Below are 17811 nucleotides of genomic sequence, written 5' to 3' on the forward strand. Positions count from 1 at the left end.
AAGGAATTGAATTGCTTCCTATATCGAGCACCACCGTGTCAAGTGATGGTTGCAAGTGGAGGAACCATAAATTTCTCTAGAAAGTGCCATAATATCAAGCTATCCATAGGAGAATATGTATTGAATAGCCTAATGCTTTCCATTCCAATGGGTGGTGTTGATGTTGTACTAGGAGTCCAATGGCTACAATCCTTGAGTACAATAACATTAACTTTTCAAGAAATTTTCATGAAATTTTGTGTAGAAGGAAAGGAAGTTGAATTAAGGGGTATTGTAGGGAAACCAGGAAAGATAATCGGCTCTAACGGTATGACAAAGCTTCAAAAGAAGGAACAACAAGGCATAATTGCATAATTATGTTCGCTAGAGGTTCCCACATCGAAATCATCTATCTCTCCATATCTCCAAAAAGTCTTGGACAATCATTCCAGGGTATTTGAGACTCCCAAAGGCCTCCCACGTATTCATGATCATGATCATGCTATTCATTTGATTCCAGGAAGTGTTCCTCCAAACATCAGGTCGCACAAATATCCCTATGCCTAAAAGAGTGAAATTGAATAATTGCATAAATGCTAGATGTTGGTATAATTCAACCTAGTCAAAGTTCTTTCTCTGCTCCAGTAGTATTGGTGCACAAGAAGGATGGATCATGGCACATGTGTCCAGATTATAGGGAGCTCAACAAGCTCAATATTAAAGATAAATTTCCCATTCTTGTCATTGATGAATTATTGGATGAATTGCATGGATCAATTTACTTCACCAAATTGGATCTTCGTTTAGGATATCATCAAATTAGAATGAAGACTGAAGACATTCCGAAAACAACATTTAGAACTCATGAGGGTCATTATGAATTTTTGGTCATGCCTTTTGGCCTTACCAATGCACCTTCTACATTTCAAGGTTTGATGAATTCCATTTTCAAACCATTCCTTAGAAAATTTGTGTTAGTATTTTTTGATGATATACTAATCTACAAGAAGTCTTGGAAGGATCATGTTGAACATGTTGACAAGGTGCTCAAACTATTGAAGGAGAAACAATTATATGCAAAAAGCTCCAAATGTTTCTTTGGAGTACAAGAGTTGGAATATATGGGTCATATTATATCTCATGAAGGTGTTAAGGTAGACCCTAGAAAAATTAAAGCCATTAAGGAATGGAAAATCCCCACATCCATAAAGCATCTGCGAGGATTTCTCGCGTTGACAGGGTATTATCGCAAGTTTGTTAAGAATTATGGGAGAATAGCATCACCTCTAACAACATTATTGAAGAAAAATGCATTTTCATGGACTCCAAAAGCAACAAAGGCCTTTGAACATCTTAAAGAGGCAATGTGCCAAGCATCGGTCTTAGCTACACTGGACTTGACAAAAACCTTTATTGTGGAATGTGATGCTTCAGGAAATAGAATTGGTGTTGTTTTAATGCAATATGAAAGACCCATTGCTTTCGAAAGTCATCCAATCAAAGGAAAGTATTTACACAAAGCTATTTATGAGAAGGAAATGTTGGCAATACTACATGCACTTAAGAAATGGCAACCCTACCTAATGGGAAGACACTTCAAGGTAAAAACGGATCATGATAGTCTTAAATACTTTTTAGAACAAAGACTATCCCTGAAGGGAAACAAAAATGGGTCACAAAGATGTTGGGTTATGACTTTGAAATCATCTACCAAAAAGGGAAGCAAAATGTTGTGGCAAATGCACTCTCAAGAAAGGATGAGGATGTGGAAATATTGTTGTGTGCCATTTCTATTATCCAACCAGATTGGATAAATGAAGCAAGGGATGAATGGAAGAATGACGAAGAAGTGGGGGTACTCATTCAAAAGATACAACAAGATCCCAATACATTTGATACATTTAGCTGGAAAAATGATTCATTATGGTACAAAGATCGCTTATACCTATGTAAGAATTCCCAACTCAAACAAAAGATTCTTATGGAATTGCACACTTCTCCCTTAGGAGGGCACTCAAGATTTTTAAAAACTTACCACAAGGTTAAGAAGGAATTTTTTTGGGATGGCCTTAAATCGGATATTCAAAAGTTTGTGGCTGAATGTTTGGTTTTCCAACAAAATAAGGTTGAAACAATTAAGACCCCGGGTCTATTACAACCTTTATCCATTCCAAGCCAACATTGGGAGGAGGTTTCAATGGATTTTATCATAGGTTTACCCAAGTTCGAAGGAAAGAGTGTCATCATGGTGGTAGTTGACAGACTTACCAAGTATGCACACTTTTGTGCATTATCGCATCCATTTAAAGCCAATACAGTTTATACTGCATTTATGGATACAATTCAAAAGCTACATGGAAACCCAAAGATTATTGTAAGCGACAAAGATCCCATTTTCACTGGAAATTTTTGAACATAATTATTTTCTTGTCTCGGTGCTCAGTTAGCTCATAGCTCATCTTATCATCCTCAATCTGATGGGCAAACTGAGATAGTAAACAAATGTTTGGAAGGATATCTTCATTGCTTTGTATATGATAAACACACACAATGGGTCAAATGGTTGCCTTTGGCTGAATGGCGGTATAACACTTCCTTCCACGCTGCAGCAAAAATGACCCCATTTATGGCACTTTATGGATATCATCCACCATCCATCAAATCATATTTAAGAGAAAATTCTAAGGTTCAAGCAGTGGAACATCATATTGAGCATCAACAACAAGTTCTCCAACTCTTAAAGGATAACCGCACATTGGTGCAAAATAGAATGAAACAACAGGCATATCAACATCGCAGCGAAAGAAGTTTTGAAGTAGGTGACTGGGTATTCCTATGACTACAACCATATAAACAAATGTCCCTCAAGCAAGCCAAGAAGGATAATAAATTATCACCAAAGTATTATGGTCCATACAAGGTGTTGCAAAAGATTGGTACTATTGCATACAAATTGGAGCTTCCTGCAGCTTTCCAAGTGCACGTAGTTTTCCATGTTTCATGTTTAAAGAAGGTTATAGGTGACAAGCTCCCAGTTCAAACAATATTGCCAGAACTTGACGAGGAAGGAAAAATCATATTGGAACCTAAAGCAGTCACAAAAACAAGAACTCGACAGCTACAAAATTGATCAATTTCATAGTATCTCATCAAGTGGAAGAACTTATCTGCTAAAGATTCCACATGGGAGGATGAGAATTTTATATAGAAGCATCCAAAACTACTCAAGCGTTGAGGACAATACTTTTCGAAAGGAGAGGGGCATGTTAGGTCCCTATAATACTAGTGATTCCCCCATTGCTATTGTCATTGTATCCCTTATTGTTATTATTGTGCCCCTATTGTCCCCATATTGTTATTAGTGTGCCCCATAGAAACCCACTATTGTTATTGTTGTGCCCTTATGTTATTATCATTAGGTTGGCTTGATTATATTGTGACCCTTCAGACTCCTATATATAGAAGGGAGGTTTAGTCATTTGAATCATGAAAGAATTGTTCATTTGTGCAATGTAAAGGAGGTTGCCCCCTCGAAGAGGCTGACTTCTAAGGCATTGATATATCTTTTCTATCTTTTTGTGAGCTAGTTTCATAACATAATATTATTCATAAACTTTATAATATTAATCTTATGGTTCAATATAAATTGGTTAGGTTTATAATCCATTGGGTTTATAAATCCCTTGAGTTTATAGTATCAATAATCACTTACATTTGTAATATTAACCCAAGGGTTTATAATATTGATCTCTTGGGTTCTCAATATTAATCCTTTGGGTTTTTAATAATAATCCCTTGGGTTTATAATAATAATCCCTTGTGTTTAATATAATTTCCTAGGGTTTATAATGCTTGGGTTTCTAATATTAATAATCCATTTAGTTAACAATATCAATATTTATTATATTATTCATAGGAGTTGTCTTTAGTGCGACTTTTTGGATTTTTCGATGCGGGAATCCGACAGAAAAAATTGAGGTGAAACCTTGATTTGTGTTATTTAAACTGTTTTTTTCGCTGTATATATGGATTCAACACTCTGAAAAACCCTAAGGCACTTTGATTGTGCAAGGGTTATCCATCAAGCTTGTGATTTCAATAAATTCCTGTTGGATTTTAGAGAAATTAGACCAGAAACACTTTCAAAAAGTCTCACTAAAAACAAAAGTTATTCATAATATCAATATTATTATTATAAATTGTCATTATAATTGTTATAATTATTATCATATTTATAATATAATAATAATGATATTTTATAGTATAAGTATAATTATTGTTATTATTATATTTATATATTTATGAACATCAATATTAATATTAATATTAAATACATATCCATTAATATATATGAATATATATTAATCACAATTATAATGTGGTTGTGCTAGTTTAATTAAAACTAGATTAAAAATATATATTTATTTTTAAATTTTAACAATTTTATTTAAAATGAAATATATTAAACATTTAGTTTTAAGAAATATTTTGAATTTTTAAACATTAAATTGTTTAATAATAAATAATGTAATTGTCCAAATTCATCGTAATTTCAGCAAAATAACTTAACAAAAAGTTATTGCAATTCCATTTTTTTAAAAGTAATAAACCTAGTTTAACTATGTAATATGAAAAATTCCAATTTATTTATATTTTCAAAAAACATTTTAAAGCAAAAAAAATAAAAAATATATATATATATAGATAGATAATCCACGGAACCCAAAAGCCAAAAACTTCTGCTATTTAAACTGCGCCGTACTAATAAAGCGAGAGGATTAGATCAAGAAGCGTAAATACTGATGTGACTGAGCAAACGAAACATGGTACTAGCTAAGCAGGACAAAGGGTGTACTAATCTTATACACTTTTAACGCTTGTACAGTGCTGCACTTTAAAATCTACCACCACCAGGACCACTTCTTTTAATGAAGGCGACCTCAATTCGTAACATTCATGGTAGGGGACAAAAACGAGAATCATGAATGGAGATGAAATAACGAAAATTCAATATATAAAAAAAACAAAAAAATATGCTATTTTATAAAATAATTTTATATTTTAATATATATTTTGGTTTTTTTTTTTCCTATGTCACAGAAATATAAGTGTGATTTTTTATTTTATCTAAAATATATTTTTTAATATATAAATAGATTCAATTATGTAGAAAATTTCTTAAACATTTCAATTACCCAATTAAAACTTATAATTTTTAAAAGTCCCTACTCAATTATAAACAAAATTAGTCAAAATACTATTTACAAATAATTCAAATGAACATTATCCAATAAGTAGCTCAATAGATAATATAAAACATATGAAATTGTTGAAACTCAAGAGATTCTTGTTTAAATCCCATGTAGCTCATTGGATAATATGATACGTATGAAATTGTTGAAACTCTAGAGACTCATACTCTTGTTTAAATCCCCAGTTGGAGAGGAAAATGTAGTGTAGCAATTCCATATCTTATCTAAGTTTTTGAGTTTTTTTATAAAATCTTGAAATTTTTGTTTTGGTAAAATCTTCATAGCTTATTTAAAGAGTTTTTGATGACATATATAAAAAATTCACAACTAAAATTTAAAACTTGTGTTCCCAACATATTCTTACTAAAAATTATTATTATGAATCAATTAAACTGAAAAATAGTACCAAAAAAACTCTAAAACCTTTAACAAATAAACTACACCCTTATGAGTCTTACTAAAATTATATACTAAAATTGCCTTATTATTCTTACTAAAATTACTCACACCCTTATGAGTCTTACTAAAATTATATACTAAAATTCCCTTATTATTCTTACTAAAATTACTCACATTCCCTGTTTCCTAAAGCTGCCATTCGTACCGTCCGTATCTGTGAGTATCTGACTTAAACCTGATCTACATTCGGAAAAAAGGCGCTTTTAGTCAGTGTCAAATATTTAATAACAGCAGTGAGCAATTAAATATTCAATAACCAGCAATTAAATATTCATAACCAGTGGCCCGGCGATAGATTTGCATTGCTTCTCTCAGAGAGGGGAAAGCAAGAAACGAACAGCAGAGCAGGTTAGTGAATTATTTCCAGCTTCCACGCCATTGGAATCGACATAAACTCTGGCGTGCTGCATTGATGGGTGAGACCATTTTTCCTTTGTTTCAAGCTTCCAGAAAGGCTTACATGACAGATACATACATGTCTGGGTATGTTATCTGTTGTTAATGATAATAGGTTTTAATGGTTTTTCTTGGAATGTTGTTGCAGAGCTTCAAATGACAAGAGATACCCGAGGAAAACGGCGCGATTCGCTGATAATAATACATCCCTGCCATGTAAGGAAAAAAGTCAATCACCACCTGGTTTTTTTTCTTCATCAGCAACTTCTCTCCGGTTGGAAGGTTAGCACTATCCTTCCTGAGAAAATTTCTAGGAAAGTTAGATATATTGCATCGCATTTTTGTTAACATTTTTTCTTAAGTTCGTCTCATTTTTTTTAAGTTTGGAATTATTATTAGGTTATTGCGAAACTCTACACCAAATTAGAGTATAAAACCTCCTGTTATAATGCCCATTAATCTTTGATATTATACCTACAGAAAAATGATTGAAACAGAAGAGCAAGTGAAAGAGTCGGGGTTTGGAGGGGTTGCATCCGGCAAGTTGCAGTTTGGCTATAGTCATATATTGCTTTAGGTTTTCTGGGAGCAAGAAATCCATTCAATTCACTTGTCTCCTATTTTGATGCCCATTTGCGTGGCATCAAAATATTGTGCGTTCCCATATTGTTGTGAGTGATTTGCTTCCCATGGGTTTGCCTTGTATCACGATATGATGGAACAAGAGTATAATCAGCATATAGGGTTGCGCGTTCTATTTCAATTATGTTTCCTTGATATTTGGAATTTCATTACCAGCGAATTTCAAACCCTATTTGTTGTGAACTTGCATTGTAAGTGAACCAGAATTAAAATTTGGTTTGGTCAAACTAACATCGAGAACATATTTATTTTTTAACAGAGAATGAAATGATTGATACCAGTTAGTTTTTAATGTTGATTGTGCCTCTACCGAAATCCGAGGAAGTTTAAGTAAACGAGATCGAACATGTTTATGATAACATGCTTATTTTTAAATAGATAATGGCATGATTGATACGGGTTAGTTTTTAATATTTATTTTCTCGACTGAAATCCGAGGAAGTTTAAGTTCACGAGGTCAAGATGTTTGTTGAACTTGGTATAGAAAAATTCAGTGATATTGCAATCCATAAGCTAATGCTAATCACAGTTTTAGTTGTTTTAAATTTCATCGGAAAAGTTGAGGGTGGAGCCACTTGTTAGGAGTGAAAAATGTCGCCAAGGGATCTCCACACTCTAATAGAGGGTGGAGCCACTTGTTAGGAGTGAAAAATGTCGCCAAGGGATCCCCACGCTCTAATAATCCTATTGACATCATCTCATAAGTGGACAGTTTTGTCTTTTTTAAATAGTGGCATCATCGCAAAAGTGGGTAGATTTGTTCTCTTTTTATATTGGATGACTTACACTAGAAAGCATTTATTGAGTGCGAGGCCAATATTGGTGTCTCACATTGGAAAGCATTTGCTAACCAATATTGAGGCCAAGCACAATGTTTGTTGACCAATATTGAGGCCAATGAACCCACTTAGTGTGCTTCTAAGTGATTGCATAAAAATATATAGATATTCATATTAATCATATGAACATGTTTATTTCTCATATGGAATATAGAGATATTTCTTATGGGAAAAAAATATCTTAATATAAACTATAGTGTCGAGAACTTTAATTTATTTATCAAGAATTATTAGGTGGACCGTAGAGATTTAAATTCCATGAAATATGCTAGAATATTCATACTAGTATAGACAAATCGATGCTCAAAATTTATCCCTAAAATATTATGATATTTTTACCTTTTAATTAAATTGATTAATTTAATCCCCGATGGGGGTGTAAGACTACGGGATCCACTCGTCATGTGAAGAATGACATTTGGCTCTTGGTTTAAGCGGGGGAGGGTAGACTTACAACCCCTCCACGACATGGTATATAATAACCCTGCGCTCATATGTGTGAAACATCCTCCTTCGTCTGTGTGCAACAAATTTGTATTGTCTCAAGGTTCAATGGTGTCTAGCTTATCTGGTTAAGTAGCTTGGTGCATGAAGATATCTTGTCGTTTTTTGGCTTTCCGAGGGATGTGAATTCCTTTGTGCTCGTAGATCTCTGGGTCATTTGGTTAGGGTGGTAGTCGTTTGTCTATCACTCCTCCTGTGGGCCCAATTCGATAATCTTTCTTTTCTTATTGCACTCATTGAAACTTTCCCTCTTCTTCCTAAGCCGGAGGGCATGCTATTTGAGTTTCTGGTTGGTTCTAGTTCTGGTTTCTCTGGGTCTGCATAGTTTCTCGCCTTGGTATTATGGATGGTGGTTCTTTGGTCGTCTGTATAAGGAGTATGTTGCTTGTTTAAATGACACCTGGACTTTTGGTGGTGTTGGTTTCGTTTGGGTGGCTAAATTGGTGCTAGGGTGGTGTTGGCTTTCTGGTGTAGGAATCCCTTGCTTCTTCCCTTTTGGGGCCACAGATAAAACACCACTTGTCGACCTAGCCTTGTGGCTCTGGCATCAGTCGGGACTCTAGGAGCCCGCTTTTCTAACTGCTCTTATGCACAGTTCGAAGGTCACCCTCTGGCCTCTCCAGTCGAGGGTTTGTCTGCATGCTCTAGTCTTGTTTGATATTTATCTAGTGGTGAATTTAAGGCGGGGTGATCTGCGATGTTGAATTTCCATTTCTTCATTATCTGTTGTGTGGATTGATGGGCCTCTAGTGGAGGGTGGCCGATTGATTGAGTGTGTAGTTTCTGACTGTATGTTGCTTGGTTTATTTTGGTGGTCATTGCCGTGGATTGGGGATAGCCTTTTGGGTCTAGGCTTCTTCTTGGACTTCAGCATGAAGCCAACCCACACTCCTCACGTGCCTTGGTTCAAGAAAAGGTGGAAGCGTCATGCCTTGGGGAAGGATTAATTGTTCAGGAAGGCGTTCAGGGTGGTGTAGTGAATGCGGTTGGTCGCAACAACAAATAGGGTGTTGGTTCATTGTGTGGTGCTGAGCGTGAGGGTCGTGGAGCTCATAAAGGGCGTAGGTCCTTAGCCGATTCTACGACAGGGAAAGGTAGCAGAATGTTAATTTAAAGCGGTCATGGTGCTGTTAGAGGACGTAGAGGATTGGGTCGTGGCCGAGCCAATGCATCACAAGGACAGAGCAACATCCAGGGTTGTGCGGGGTCAGATGGTTGCACTCCTTCTGCGCACCCCAGGAGTTCCACGACGCTTCAGGTGTGGGTCCAATCTGTCATTTACCTACTGGAATCTCACAATAGAGCTTGAAGGGAGGAGCATGAGATAGTTATGGCCAAGCTGGAGAAAATCCACTACTTCCAATGCCATGTTCGTGAAAGAGTTGTAGTTGTCTAGTGTGAGCAAAATCTGTTGACCGAGAAAGTCTAAAAGATGGAAGCTTGGCTTACTCACTTTGAGCATCATGTCAATTTCCAGTATCACCCTTCTCCTCCAGGAACGGGGCCAAATAATCTCTCTTCAATCATCTTTGATGATTGATAGTAACTGGTGTCTTTCTAGTTCTTTTTGCTTTTTGATATGTTAGGCCTTTAAGGCTATGAACCTCTCAGTTGGGCATTTTTCTTTTTGTATGTTGCATAGTTATAACATTGTTCAACAAACCTAGTCGGGGTGAGACCACATGCATTTTGATAGCTCTGTATATGCTTTTTGATTAATAGAAAATCTTCGACTTACAATTTTTTTTTTATTATGATCAAATGTCATATTGAGTGAGCTATGGTTTTTTAGGTATGTGATATTGATAAGCAATGGTATTGGCCCATGGTATTGTAACAAAGTCTATTTACAAATAAAAATATCCATGGTAAAGTGGAGATAAATCTCTAGGACTTTTTTTTAATTATATATGTTTAAGTTGTATATATATATACATATATAATTAGTAATAGTAATAATAAGTTAAAATCAAATCAAAATTTAGTTATTTTTATGTTTTTTTTTTCTTAATTTTAGATACTTGAAGTGTATCATGAAGTAAATGTTTTGATGTTTATTATGGATTGATGCCTATAATTCATATGGTTGTGCCAGTATAATATTTTAGGTAAGACTAGTACAATATTTGAAGTCTTTAAATTGAGTATGTGATATTGGTGTCATATATTGTATTAAGGTTAAATATTACTAGAATATATATGACTCTGTTAAAGTTAGTTTCCACAATGACCCTAAGGAAATACTAGTTAAAATCTCAATATTCATTGGACATAAGAAAATAAGTGAACAATCCAAAACCTAGAGGCATCGTGTAAGAATGGAAGTTTTAAAGTAAGATTTTAAATTGAGTGGGTGATATTTAGTTTCATGTATGGAATTAAGGTTAAATATTATTAAAAGATATATGACTCCATTAAATATAGCCTCTATAATGACAATAAGGGTTATCGGTTATTAACTCATTATGCTTGGACATAAGAAAATAGGTGAACAATCTAAGACCTAGAAGCATCATGCAAGAGTGCAAGTTTTCTCCTTTATAAACCATCAACATGTTATTTTAGGTGAACTATTTTTTTAGTAGTAGTGTTGTCCTCGTTGTTTCCCGAACATGGTGCTTCTATAACCTAGAATGGGGGATTGTGTGGTTCCTTTCGTGCTCAACATGGGATTGACATGTGGTATTCTTTGATCTGTAAACTGTCGTGGATATTCCACTAGACAATTCATCACAACAGGTCTGATAATAATATATTTAAATTCTAAATTTTTACACTACTAGAGTTTTAATAAACTTCCATATTTGTAAATCTAATTGTAATTAATGCATGCATGCGAATGGAAATTATGCAGAAAAGCAGATAATGACAAAGTAAACTCACACACATATAAGACAGAAGATATGATCTGGGAAATCCTTTCGGGAAAAAACCCAATTGGAAGGTGAGGCTGCTTCGCTCTCTTTATTTGTCTGGAAAATAAAGCTACAAGTACAAAGAATTAATGCATGTGGCCCGTGGGCTGCTACAGTGCACAAATCCTCTCTATGTGCTCTACCTCTTATCTCTCCTGGTTATCTTTACTCAACTATGGAACAAAATGATCTCGAAAGAATGGAATGTCTCTTCCTCTTAGTGGCTCGATTATAACACAACCTGATAACTTACTATTGGTTAAGTTTGACTACATCAACTCTTAACTAGAGTTATAATATAGACTTTTTTAGAGTATTTTACATTAAAAACATGTGGCGAGCTCATTTTCCATGAATAATGAGGGATGATGCGACATCCTCCCTAACTAGAGGTGTGAAAACAGGAAAGTCAACTTTTGAGTGGCATAATGTTTGCATATAGACTCTGATTGATGTGTTTCTTGCGTCATTGGAAATATCTTTGTGTGTAGAATATCATAAAAAGGTGATAGAGTGACAATTGTTTATCACGAAACAACATCATTTGATGCCTCAAAACACTCCTGGAAGGTTTCAGACTTCGTTTCGCTAAACTGGGCCTCGCCGGTAAAAACATTCTCATGAGTTGATTGCTCCACTTTTTCCACTTTTAATGCATGGAGATGGATGAAAAATAATATAATGATCCAATCTGAACCACACCTCCCCATTTTTGGAGACTTTTTGTCCCCTAAAATGCACTGAGAAATCTTGTATCCTTGTTTGAAATAATGTTCCTTGGTATCCCAAAGTGCACCCAAACTTATCCAGAGAACAAGTTTGTTGTTTCTTATATGTTTATGGTCTTTTTACAGGGCATCAAAACACACATCTTGATGAACCTATCAATTACCACGAATAGGTAGTCATGCCCCTTCTTTGTTGTCAGTAAACCTCCCGCAAATTCCATAGAAATGCTTTCCCAAGGATGAGTAAGTACAGGTAAGGGATGATATAGACTATGTTTCCTGTTGCTAGGCTTGAACTTGGCTACTTGCTCTTGCTTCTTGGGCCAATACACGTCTTTGCAAGTTAGCCACGGTCTTCCCTACACCAAAGTGCCCTGCAACTTTGGAGGTGTGAGCCTCTCTAATCAATTGCAGTCGCTCACTTTTAGGAACACATACCATATTCATCCTGTAGAGTAACTCATCTTGGCGATGGTAGTCAATGGTATTTTCACCATTGTGCACGACTCTGACTTTGCAACTGTTGATACACCTCCTTGAAGTCTTCATCCTCTAAATATTCCTCTCTGTATGCATCATGGGTGAATGGTTCCATGTGCATGAGTCCCTAAAATTGTGATCTTACGGGTGGCCTTGAAAGTATATCGACCAACTTGTTTGTGTTTTCCTTCTTATATTTGATCACCAAATGAAGCTACTGTAAAAACCCCATCCACTTGTAATGCCTAGTCTGTTGTAGCTTACTATGGGCTTACAAGTACTGTAATGGATGGTGATCTATGTGGATTCTTGTCTCATTTCCCATTAGATAGTGCTTCCACTTCTTCACAACTTGCACCATGGCATAGAGCTCCTAGGTATGATAGTTAAGAACTGCCTTATGCAATACTTCAGAATGGTAGCATATAGGCCTTCCTCCCTACATCAAGACAACTCCCATAGCATATCCACTCGCGTCTGTCTCCACTTCAAAGGGTTGCTACAAGTTTGGTAATGTTAGAATTGGTGCTCGACTTATCTTCTCCTTTAGCTTCTTGAAAGCCTTCTGCTGACCTTTTCCCCACTAGAAACTCTTGCCACTTTCTCTTATGGCATGGAGTGGTGATGCTACCGCTAAAAATGAGGCTATGAATTTCCTCAGGGAATGTGTTGCCCCAATGAAACCCCTGACCTCAAAAACATTAGTAGGAACCAACCATTTCATGATGACCTCCCTCTTGGAAGGATCTATCTTCAAATTTTCTCCACCGATCACATACCCCAGATACATCAAACGTTGTTGCACAAGCTCACACTTCTTGAGATTTGTTAGCAATTGGTGCTTCTTCAATGTTTCCAGCACCTGTATCAAATGTGAAATATGCTCCTCCTAGATATAATTGTATACCAGTATATCATCCAAATAGACAATAACAAATGAATCTATAAAAGAGCGTAGTACATCATTCATTAATCTCATAAACAGAGTTGGTGCATTACATAGAACAAATGGCATGATTAACCACTCATACAAACCTTACTTGGTTTTGAAGGCGATCTTCCAGGTATCTTCTTATTTGACTCAAACCTAGTGATATCCAGACTTCAAGTCCAGCTTGGTGAAATACTTTTCTTGTTGTAACTGATCTAGCAGATCATCTATCTTGGGCAGGAGGTTTCTATTCTTGAGCATGATTTTATTCAACGCCCTGTAATCTATACACATCCGCTATGTTCCATCCTTCTTTGTCACAATGATGATGGGTGACCCACATGGTGATGTACTCGGCCGAATGACACTATTCCAGTAGCTGCTACAATTGTTTCTTCACCTCACTTGATTTTATTCTAGACTGAATGTACAACCCAATATTTGGCAATGGGGATTCTGACAATAGTTGGATCTCATGCTCCACTTCTCTCTTAGGTGGTAACCGTTTAGTCTCTCAGAACACATCCCTATATGCCTGTAACAACTCCTCCAATTTTTGTTTATGTTCCTTAGTACACCTCTTCAGGGATTCCTTTCCACTTATTGAATTCTCTACAGACTGACTTTCTCTTAAAAATAATAAAATATACTTTTTGATGGAATTGATCAATTTCTTGGCTTGGTTAACACTTACCAATGAAATTTTTGACTTCTCTTCGTGTGTGTTGATGATGAATGATTTTCCATCCTTGATGAGCTAGTATTGGTTAGCTCTCCTCATAAATATTGCATTATGCATGTACATGTATAGACTCCCAAACACAACTGCACATACATCAAGGGGAACAATATCTAAATCTACTTCATCAATAAAATCAACATTGATATCAAATCTAATTTTACACTATTTTGTTACCTTCAACTCCACATCCTTATTTACCCATCCCAATGGATATGGGTTTGGATGATCATGAACTTCTAGCCCCAACTTTTTGACCAGCTTTGCTGCAATGAGATTTACTTGTGATCCCGATTCAAACAAAGCATCAATCTTTGTCTTTTGACCTGTATCTTTATATGGAAGAGTTTGGTCATTTTTTTCTCTTCCTGTCGCTAAGGGCTACTCAAATTCACTTCCTTTTTCACTGTCGTATAAATAATATTCTCATCCACTTCAAAGCTGCTTTCAACTTGGGTGCTCGAATCCGCGACCATGAAATTTTTCTTCTTGTTATCTTTCTTCTTGTTCTTCGGGTTTAGCTCTGGATGCAACTTCCAACACTTCTCCTTTGTATGGCCATCAATGTTGCAATGGTTGCTAAGATCTTTAAACTTGTGCATAGTGGCTACTGTCTTTTTATATTTTCCCCATTTTTTCTTCTTCTTTCCCTCCTTACAAGTGTCCTATTGCTCCTTTTGCTTCGATCCACTTGATTGCAATCTCTTCAGGCCTATGTTCTCTAGGTATTGTGCTTGTACACAAGTCTCATCCACCAGTTAGGGTTTGAAAAACATCACTTGCTCACGCAAATGGTGGTGTAGACCGCCCAAATACTTGAGGAGTACATATGGGTTCTTTGGATAGATACCCAACATTACACTGGATTTTAGGCATCTGTGGTTCTTTGAATAGATACCTAACATTATAGCCATCTTTTTGAATTCCGTGGTGTACTTCTGCACGCTTTGACTCGAATGTTCCCTGAAGTAATGCCACTGGATCCATTGGTCCCCCATGTACACAATGGAATAAAATTATGACTTAATGAGGGTTTTGAAATCATCCCACTTAGTCACTAAAGGTTCTTCCTCCAACTTTAGGGTTTCTGTGTGGCTTTCCCACCAAGTAAGGGCATGACCCTCTAATTTCAGCAACACGAATGAGATCTTCTATCCTTCCTTAATATGATGGATGATGAAATAAACTTCCAATTGTTGCAACCAGTGGTTCAGCTTCATAGCGTCGATCTCCCCGTGGTACGACTTGATATTGACTTTTGCTTCCATTTTAAACAAGGACTGCGACTAGTTGACGGCACGTGAATTGAATTGATCTTTTTCGGGTTCTTTCTTTGATTGGTTCTCCATTTATCCTTGATATTTTGATCCCCGTTCTGATTTGTCCTTTGCATTTGAACCCCCATCTTCTCCAAATATCGCAAGCTTATTTCTCAGGGCCTCCATTAGGAGGTTTACATTGTGTTTTATATCCACGACTTGTTGTTCTAGCCGTTAAAATCTCACCTTTGCATGATCATGAGGGTCATTTATAGATTAATCGGCCATGATTAAGGTTTTATGATTTTCGACACCGCTGACATGGATCCCTTGAAAAATCCACAAAATATACAAATAAACTTGCTCTAATACCAAATGATCAGTTAGTTGTCGTGGATATTCCACTGGAGAGTTCATCATAACATATCTAATAATAATATATTTAAATTTTGAATTTTTACACTATTACAGTTTTAATAAACTTCTAGATATATAAATTCAACTGTAATTAGTGCATGCATACGAATGGAAATTATGCAGAAAAGTAGAGAACGACAAAATAAGTTCACACACACACACACACATAAGAGAAAGGATATTCTTTAGGAAACCCTTTCAGGAGAAAACCCAATTGAAAGGTGAGGTCGCTTCGCTCTGTTTATCTGTCTAGAAAAATAAGGTTGCAGGTAAAAAGAAGTAATGTATGTGGCTCGTGGGATGCTACAATGCACAAATTCTCTCTGTGTGCTCTACCTCTTATCTCTCCTTACTATCTTTGCTCAACTATGGAACAAAATATTCTCGAAAGAATGGAATGCCTCTTCTTTCTAATGGCTCAGTTATAACACAACACGATAGTTTACTAGTGGTTAAGTTTGACTACATTAACGTTTAATTAGAGTTACAATATAGACTCTTTTAGAGTTTTTTACATCAAAAACACTTGGCAAACCCTTTTCCATGAATAATGGGGGTTGACGCGACATCCTCTCAAGCTATAGGTGTGAAAACATGAAGGTCAACCTCTGACTAGCATAACTTTTGCATACAAGCTCCGATTGATGCACTTCTTGCACTGTTGGAAGGATATTTGTGTGTATAATAGCATAAAAATGTGTTTCACTAAAGAATTAAATTTTTACCTCCAAAAAATGTTGTTTGATGCCTAAAAATTCTCCCAAAAGGTTTCAGGCCTCATTTAGCCAAACTAGGACCTACTGGTAAAAACGGTCCCATGAGTTGATTCTTCCACTTTTTCGACTCCAAATGCATCAAAATGGATGAAAAACTATATAATGATCCAATCTAGAGGAATTTCAATTAAAATATTAATAAGAAAATATATCACATTGTCGACTATAAATAAAATATTTCAATCAACACCTTAAAGTGATATAATTTATATCTTTGAAGTGGAGTGCTAGGTACCTGATCCACGTAATTCAAGAACACCAGCTTTGAAGTAAAATTCAAGGATTTTTATAGTGGTGTGTTTGGAGTAGGTATTTTTTCACTCAAGGTGATGACGAAACTTGAAATGTTGATAAATCAAAAGGCTTTAGTGTCCCAAGAACAACCCACAACAACTCCATCATTATTCCTAAGGATCCACAACCACCAAAAGGGTAGTATATACCCTAATAAAAGGAAGAGATGATGCTAGAAATATTACTGGAAGAAATGCCTCCAATATTTGTTATTTGACTTTGTTTCTCTATAGGTTTTTTTAGCTTATAGGACAAAGAAATAGTAAAATTATGGACAATTATGGCATGCTAGTAGAGGTTGGTTTTTTTGGTGGAAAATCTCCACAAAGAGGGGTGGATGAAAGCATGAAGATGGGTTACACTTTTGAGCCAAATGTGGTGATGAAATTTCAAGTTTTTCCGCTTTTATCGAATTGCAACCCTCAAAATTCATATAAGAATTATAAATTTTGATTTGGAGTAAAAAGAAAATATGCGAATAATTATGTTGTTGTCTTAATGATATTTTTTGCAAAACAAATTAGTGTCGTATAATCTCTCAATTTTCGATTAAATGCAATATATGTCTATGCAAATTTTCACAAAACTTAAGAGATGTGTGTGTTCATGTAGCATAACTTATTTAGATAGATAGTTATATATATATATATATATATATATGAGCATGATCTACACAGATACAACCGATTTTTTCATATTAAAAAAATATTTTTTTATCATTTTTTGAAATTGGCGAAGTAATATTGCAATTACATTTTGGTGACACATTCTCACGTAAAATTTTTTTCAACTCTTTAAATAAATTGAATAACAAAGAGTATCCTTTTGAATAGAACTTGTAAATGAAGATAGTGGTATTTTTTGAAATTTTTTTGTTGTGTATGCTTTATGTTATTGATTTTTTATTCAACCCCTTTGAAACTGTCCAAACAAATTTCAAGTGTTATGTTTAAAAGAAATTAGATGTAAAATATCATATGATTTTGAAAGTGTCAAATTCAAATGCCATTATATAGAGGATTCTTTCATGAATCTAATGTGATCGACTTCGTAAATTAAGGACAATTTATGCGCTAAATTTGATAGGGTGCAAAATGGGGTTGCAGAGAAATCTGCAAAATAGGGGCTGAAGCTATAATTTTTAGGATTTCAAGAGCTCAATCGAGCCCTTTAAACGCTTGATCGAGCAATTAAATTCAAA

General features: G+C 35.3%; 1 long non-coding RNA gene across 1 annotated transcript; it reads left to right on the forward strand.

The window, feature by feature from the left end:
* Positions 1 to 5954: 5954 nt before the first annotated feature.
* Positions 5955 to 7020, forward strand: LOC149249071 (uncharacterized). Its single transcript, XR_016265813.1, has 3 exons — positions 5955 to 6106; positions 6235 to 6368; positions 6567 to 7020. It is a non-coding gene; the product is annotated as an uncharacterized LOC149249071 (long non-coding RNA).
* Positions 7021 to 17811: the final 10791 nt, after the last annotated feature.

Source organism: Pinus tabuliformis, chromosome 7 (genome assembly GCF_031772625.1).
Source record: "Pinus tabuliformis cultivar Carrire ecotype Pingquan chromosome 7, CPIR1, whole genome shotgun sequence".
NCBI lineage: Eukaryota > Viridiplantae > Streptophyta > Pinopsida > Pinales > Pinaceae > Pinus > Pinus tabuliformis.